Below are 7850 nucleotides of genomic sequence, written 5' to 3'. Positions count from 1 at the left end.
AAGATGTTGTGATAGCCAAAAGAGAGTTGAAGGGAGCTGAGAGACCAGCTAGTCCAACCCACTTGTTTTATAGATGGGGAAACTGAGGTACAAGGAAGTCATCTGTCTACCATGAGGATCCTTAGCATCAGAGATAGATTCAAACCATGTTCTCTGACCTGCAACTATAATACCTCCCAAACAAATGCTGGCTAATTTCTAAAGTATGGAAAAACCAATGATTTGTGCTTCTGTTTAGAATTTTAACCCAAAAATTTGAGACTCTGCTTTGAGTGCTAATTTTTGGAGTGCTGGGGGGGGGGAGAAGCAGACCTGTAATTTCATTAGGATAGAGAGTATCCCCTACCAATTCACTTGAACTTGTGGCTTTAAGAGCCACAGGTGAGGTAATGAGAGATTAAGTGACTTGCCAGGGTCATACAGCCAGTAGGTATCAGAAGAAAGGCTTGAACCCACATAGTCCTGACTTTGAGGCTGGCCTTCTAACCACTAAGCTACCTGTTCTCTTCTAATTTGATTACAGATAACTAACATGGCCAGGTATAGAAAAGCAAATTAATACAGCAAAATAGACACAAGTAAATTTAAATTTCATGAGTATCCCTTTTCCCATCAGAAAGTTAAGTTCTCCAAATATTATCTTTTCAGGTGAGAAGGCTTTAATCCAGCATCTCAGTATCCCCAGCAGTAAAAGCATACCTAAAAGCATAATTCATGAATTTGCTAATTGTTTCCCTGCTTTGAAATTTGCCCACATTCTGCTTGCATTTTGAACACTGTCTAGTTGTGATATATATCACTGTCCAGGGATAACACTGTCTAGTTATAAGATAACATCTTCAAAAATGGTATGATCCTTTTTTTTCAGATGTCATATCATCTTACTACAACTCTAGAAATTCAATCCTCACAATCTATTATATGTCTTATGTTGTTTTACTATTGCCTCATATGTGTTCATCTCTCCTCCCCAGTAATATTTCAATCTCCTTGAGATAATGGAGCATACTGCTAATTTTTTCATTCACAGATTTCTCAGCAACATGAGACAAGATAGATGACATCTGGAATATTGTGTTCTGTTCTGAACAACATACAAAAGAAGTGACTTTTACAAGTTGGGTGGTATCCAGGGGAGAACTTGAAACCATGCCATGCAAAATTGGCTGAAGGAATTATTTTAGGCTGAAAAATAATGTTATAAAAGCATGACACAATAAAAGCTGTCAAATATTTAGAGGGCTATTGTGTGGAAGAGGTATCAGACTTGTTCAACATGGCTTCAGAATACAGAAATAGTAATGGGTACAAAGAAAAGGGTGGCAGATTTCAGCTTGCAATGGTAGGAGGAAAGACTCCTACTGATTACAGTTGTCCAAAAATGAAATAGAGTATTTCAGACCATAGCTAGTTCCCCACCAATGGATGCCTTCCAGAAGAAACGATGTCTACTTTGTAGAGATATTGTAGGTAGCATCCATGACTTGAGTATGGAAGGGTATTAGATCAGGAGCTCAAAAAGACCCTAGGCAATCAAGTCTAAAGCATGCTTTTATATGTAAGAAAACAGGCCCATAGAGGTTAAATGACTTGCATGTGATAACACAGCTAATAGGTGGAAGACAAGGGATTTGAATGTAGACCTTCTGACTCTAAATCCAGAATGCTTTCCACAGCTTTGAGATCATAATGCTGTCCTCTGAGGAAGGATCCTTCTAACTGTAACTCTAAGTCAGCAAATCTGCAATTCTATGATTTCAAGATGAGATACAATTCCTATTTTTCTAAGTGACTGTGGACAAGTGTTGAATTTTCTAAGACTTGATTTCATCATACGTAAAAGCGATAATAATAATAATAGTAATAGTAATAATCTGCATTGACTACCCCTCAGAGTTGTAGTGAGGAACAAATGAAATAGTTTATATTCAGTCAATTAGAAATACAAAAGAATAAATTCTTTGAAAAATATAAGGTATAATCAGCGATAATGGCAAAATTGATACATCAAAGTTCCATCAGAAGGAAACCTTTAGAGCAATATACAACTATGTGATATCAATCTTTTTATTTATTTTTTAATTTATTTTTAGTTTTCAACATTCACTTCCACAATATTTTGAGTTCCAAATTTTCTTCCCACCTCATCCCTCCCTTGCCCCATGCATTGTGTATACCCCTTCCCCTAACCTGCCTTCCCTTCTATCTCACCCCTATTCCTTCTCTTATTCTCTTCCCCTTCCATTTTCCTGTAGGGTAGGATAGATTTCTGTACCCATTTCCTGTATTTCTTATTTCCCAGTTGTATGTGAAAACAATTCTTTTTAACGTGTGTTTTTTAAAACTTTGGGTTCCAAATTTTCTCTCTTCCTCCCTCCCCACCCACCCTCATTGATAAGGCAAGCAACTCAATACAGGTTATACATGTGTAGTCATGCAAAACACTTCCATAGTAGTCATGTGAAAAACTAAGTATATTTCCCTTCATCCTATCCCTCCCCCTATTTATTCTATTCTTGCTTTTGACCCTGTCCCTCCTCAGAAGTGTTTGCTTCTGATTATCCTACAGGAAAATGGGGGAGGGGGGAAGGGGACAAGAGAACAGGAGGATGATAGAGGGGAGGACAGATTGAGGGATGGGGCAAAACAAGAGAATCCTGCAGCAGCAGAGAGATCCCTGAAATCCCCCTCTGATCAGCCACTCAATTCCCCCTCAGTCTGTGGGCCAGAAGCTCAGGAGGCAGCCGGCACCCAAGAGCCACGCTGGGGCTGCTGTGCTTCTCTCTCTCCCCATAGACACAGACTTTTCCCACTGACCTTCTTAGTTTTCTTTGGTGTTCATGGGTTGAGAGGTCTGGAAACTGCCACAGCTGCCCGCGATTCAGGCCTTTGAGGCCTTCTCCAGGTTCACAATGGCCTGTGTGCCCACACCAAACTGTGCTCCTCTACTGGCCCAGCATGATATACCTTTCCAATCAACCATTCACATTGTCTTGGGCTGGAAATTTGTTTCACTCTGTCTTTTTGTGGGTTCTGCTGCTTTAGAATTTGTTTAGAGTCATTGTTAGATGTATTTGAGGGGTTTGGGGGGAGAGCTCAAGCAAGCCACTGATTTTATTCGACCATCTTGGCTCCACCCCCTATGTAATACCAATCTTAACAAACTTTACAAAGCCTTATGAAATGGCTACATTACAATGGCTAGACAATTTTCATAAAGCTTCGTTAAATGACTATGATATAACAATGGAATTCAAAGGCCTTCCAAGGGTGGCATCCTTCCACATTAGCTGAAGCAACAACTTAATAAAGAAGCATTGAATGCCAAACAAGATGGAGGGACCAGACATTTTCTCCAGCCTTTATTAACTCTCAAAAAACGTCACAAAAGAGAAATTCTGCACCAGAGATAGAGCAATTTACAACTACATCCACAGGTCATAAACTCAAGAAGTTTAAAATGGTAAAAGCCTGATGAATCAGTAATGGAGAACGATAAGCCCTAACCAGCTCACTCCACAGTTTTTACTCTCTATTTCTCCTTCCTCTTCCCTCCCCCAACCAGGCTCTCACTGTACCAAGGTACACTACTAGATACATAGGCTTGCCTTCTGCGATCCACTCAGCCTCCACCCTCACCCTGCCCTTCTATATCTGGCCACTGGACTCAGATGGCTCTGGAGGAGAAAGTAAGGCTGGTGACTTTTTATAGCCCTCCCTTCCTGAAAACAAAGTCAATTGCAAGTCATGTCACCATCTCCCTGATGTCATGGTCCTCTTCAAGAAGGAAGGACAAACACAATAACAATAAGCCCTTCTGTGACAAGAAGAATTAGACTCTAATCTGACCATTCACTTGTGGAGGTGGGGCATAGGAGGTCAGCATTGTTCTCTACTAGAGTGATAGCACTTGGCCAGAAAACTGAATAACAGAGAACAAGGGTCTGTCCAGCAGGGCTTTTCTATTCAGAGGAAAGAGGACTAGTGTGGCCAGTTCCTTACCCTAAGAAATCACTTGGGACAAGGACTGAGAACAATGAGAAGTGAATTCCTCAGTAAGGGAGGAGACCCTACAAAAAGACATGAAGCCACCAAAGAACTCCAGAGGATGAAGACTGCATTAAAAACCTGGAGCACAAGCAGATAAATCTTGCCCAAGAAATACTAAAATTAGAAGGAAGGGAAGACAACTACTAAGGTATCTAAAAGGTGACAAATTCTCTAATGAATATCATAGGACAATTGAATCTACAGCTGATGAAACATAAAACAGTAAAGCTTCCCAAGGATGTGTGAAATCACATCAGAACCTTCCTGAATGATTCAAAAGAGAAATGAAAATCTGGAGAGAAGTTAAAAGGAAACACATGGTAAAATTGATGGCCCGCCTCGCAGCACGAGCTGATACAACTGGATGAAGCATCTGCAAGCTGGTCATGGGCCGCCACCCCTGCTACCTGCTCCGGGCCATGCCCAAGACGGGGTTCTCTCGCTCATGCCCAATGTGGGGGAGGACTGGTCAGACCAGGTGCACTGCCTCTCGCAGCACCTGTTCAAACACCTGGTGCACCACTACGCCGAGACCAAGGACTTAGGCATCTTCCTGCTCCTCAACCTGAAGGACTCGGAGCGGTTGCCGCTCGTGCTCACCTTCAACCCAGAGCCACTGGCGCAATCAAATTCTCCATCTGATGAAGGCTGGCCATCTGCAAAATGCCTTGGAGCGTGTGGAACAATGGAGGCTGTAAATTGCATTGGAGAAGGATTACGGATCTACTTCAACGTATCCTGGGAAAAACGTGTAGTCCTGGGTTGGCAGTTAACGGAGATGGCGCAGCAGCTTACCAGCAATGACTTTGAGTTTGCACTCCACTTCCTAGATGTCAGTTTTGACAACTTTGCAGTTGGTCCTAGAGATGGAAAGGTGATCATTGTAGATGTTGAAACTGTTCTGCTTGCAGACAAAAGACTTAATTTGACAAAATAAATCTGAAAACTGGGATGTATGGTGTCGAAAGCAAGCTTGATGACTGACAAAGAAGCTTGCTTATCATTTTCAAAAGAAAGGCATCGTTCTCCTGCCACTGTGGATCACACTTACTGTGCTGTTGGTCAGAACCTCTTGTCAAGACACGCCACCTGGTGAGGCTCTTCTGGAATACCACTTCGTGACTCACCAGGCAAAATTCCCAAAGATGGATGACTGGACAACTTGCTTGCTGAGTGTGCACACCCAAATAAGCCATTTGGCCGATTCCAAGGTGCAAAAAAACTGGGAGAGTATTTAGCACAATCGAGTACCAATGGAAGGCAGTCCATGCCAACTATTTTCCTTCTTTTCCCCCTTTCACTAGCACTGACTAAAACTAAAGATATCACTCTATGGGGAGAAATGAAATTTGCAAGAGTTATCATCAAAAGATAAATTGAATCCAGTAAATCGAATATGTTAACATTGATCAAATGTGACATTTCAAAGATAGTATGATGCTTCTCTTCAAACAAATGTGTATCTCTTATGAAGATTTGAGCTACCTTTGACTTTCTCCCCTGAATATCTGAAGGGCAGATCAGCAATTATTGTAAAGCTGTTGGAGATATCTGATCGCTCAATTGGCCTGTGTATGAAAGGGTACTTGGCATAACCTGCATTAGTATAACAACTTTGTGAAGCTTTTCCATTTACTTACAGAGTCAAGTTAGAATGGCCTGCTTTATAGGCCTCTTTTCCTCCTGATATGTGGAAGGGTTTTTTTTCTTCTATTTTATGTTTACTTTATTAAATTTATATGCATGCACTGAAATGTAGGTATTACATTAAAAAAACTGGTTTTCATTCATTGCTGTGTAGTTCATATTTACTGTAAGGGCAGGATTCCCATGTTTACTGTCTTTAGCTGGATATTATGTATGTGCCAGGTTTTTTTTTTTAATATTCTGACTATGTTATGAACTTTATTTTTCTTTCTTGTTGTTTTGTCCTTGCAGCTTTCATAAGAGCACTTCAGGTCAATTGGTAGTTACACAAAGTTATGCCCACTATGCCAATAAGTATAATTGAGCAGAAAGTTCTTGCTATATGTTTCAAAATGTTTAAGTTAGATTGACTATAGCATTAAGAAAAGCTTAATAGGAAGCTACATTTTAAGATCTACTTTTGGCAGGGGAGGGAGAAAACCCTGAAATGTTGTTTTTAAAGGTGAATTAATCTAAGGGAGTAAGTAAAGAATATGCCAAAGAAACATTAGTCCCTAGGCTACATTAAAAAAACAAAAAAAAATGTCAAATTCTTTAGCTTAATGCCAGATTCATTAATCTCCTAGATGTTTTATTTTTAAAATGTAAATATTCTTCATTCCTTTTTAACTTTTGATAACTGATTTCAAAGTTATTCTAGGTCTGTACATTTTAGGGTAATTTTGGTCACCAGTGATTTTTTTTTCTTTTGTATATGTGTGCATGTATATGTTATTTCCCCAAATTAACAAAATCATTAGAGTTTATCAGTGTTTAATGTTTATCTAGTTCAGCAGTAGGCAACTATTTCAGTCATGAAGAGACTGATGTAAATTTTTACCGCAAGGAAGACTGAGTATGAGTGAATGGTACTGTCTCAGCTATGGTATTCATTGCATATATACAAGTGTGATAGCTCCTTATATCATAGATAATAATACTGTGTGTGCCATTTAAGACTGACAATCATGCTGTAAGTTACCTCCCATTGATGTAGGTAATTTTAGCTCATTTTTGTTTACAGTAAAATCTGATACAGTGTCTGTTATAAGATTGACCTTATTCTAAATAAAGTGATTGAAATATGCACAACCAAAATCACTTTCTTGAAAATTGCAAGAACTTGGGTGGGGTTTTTTTTTGCGTTTTAAGCAATTCTCAATAAAGCTACAATATTAATAATGAAAACAGTAGCCACTGTGTTTTTTTTTACAGTAACAAAAGCATGGGATTAAACCAAAATTATGGCTTCATGATGGATTATTTTGAGTACTGCATTGGAAATTTCTTTCAAACCAAATTAAGTTCTTTTTTTTTTTTTTGCTTTATTTTTAATGAGTAGGGTGAAATGGAGTTGGTAGTTCTGCAAATTTATTTAAGCATGACAAATTAGATTACATTTGCCAATCATAAAATGAATATAGATTATACAAGTCATTTAGACTTTAAGGTTTTTTTTAATGTGGTCATAATCTAGCTCTCTACAAAACTTTTCTTAATTGGAGAAAATAATTTAAAAGCTGTTTTTGCAAAATTTGAAAGGTTTCATCATGAGTAAATTTATTTTATCTATAGAAGAAATTCACTCCATACTCAGCACTTTCAAAAGCTTTTGAATAATGGCTACATTCTTGAAACAAAGAACCTTTTTCTTTGAAGAGCTTATATCACAAACCTTAGAATACCAGTGAAAATCAGGAACAAAAGACCTTGACCTAACATTGAAATTGATGTTCATTTTACTTTATTCTCACGTTTTATTTGAATGTGTGATTACTGAATGGTATATGAGAACACTGCCAGCAATGATCGAGAGCAAAGGTAGTTTTTCATAACAGCCATTTTTCCATTTTAAATTTGTTGTGGGACTAAGTTCCTTTTGAAATAGGCTGATGAAGCAGATTATGGAAAGAAATTAGAATTTTAAAACTATAGTATAGGAATAACTTGTAAGTGAAAAGCAATAAACGTTTTGTTTAATTAGCACTTAACAACTATTTATTATATAACAGCAGCTTATGTTTTTAACCATTGCCCATCAATACGCAGACTTGGCAAAATGTTTTTGAATGAGACATATGTGCATTAAAATTGTGTTTTGTACTTTAAGTTAC

The 7850-nt window shown here is 38.4% G+C and overlaps 1 pseudogene; it reads left to right on the top strand.

The window, feature by feature from the left end:
* The first annotated feature begins 1276 nt into the window (after positions 1-1276).
* On the top strand, positions 1277-5425 carry LOC110221783 (divergent protein kinase domain 2A pseudogene; annotated as a pseudogene).
* The last annotated feature ends 2425 nt before the right edge of the window (positions 5426-7850 follow it).

The sequence above is a fragment of the Phascolarctos cinereus genome, unplaced genomic scaffold, assembly GCF_003287225.1.
Source record: "Phascolarctos cinereus isolate Bilbo 61053 unplaced genomic scaffold, phaCin_HiC Scaffold_1;HRSCAF=81, whole genome shotgun sequence".
NCBI classification, from domain to species: domain Eukaryota; kingdom Metazoa; phylum Chordata; class Mammalia; order Diprotodontia; family Phascolarctidae; genus Phascolarctos; species Phascolarctos cinereus.
This window is presented reverse-complemented; position numbering and strand designations above follow the sequence as displayed.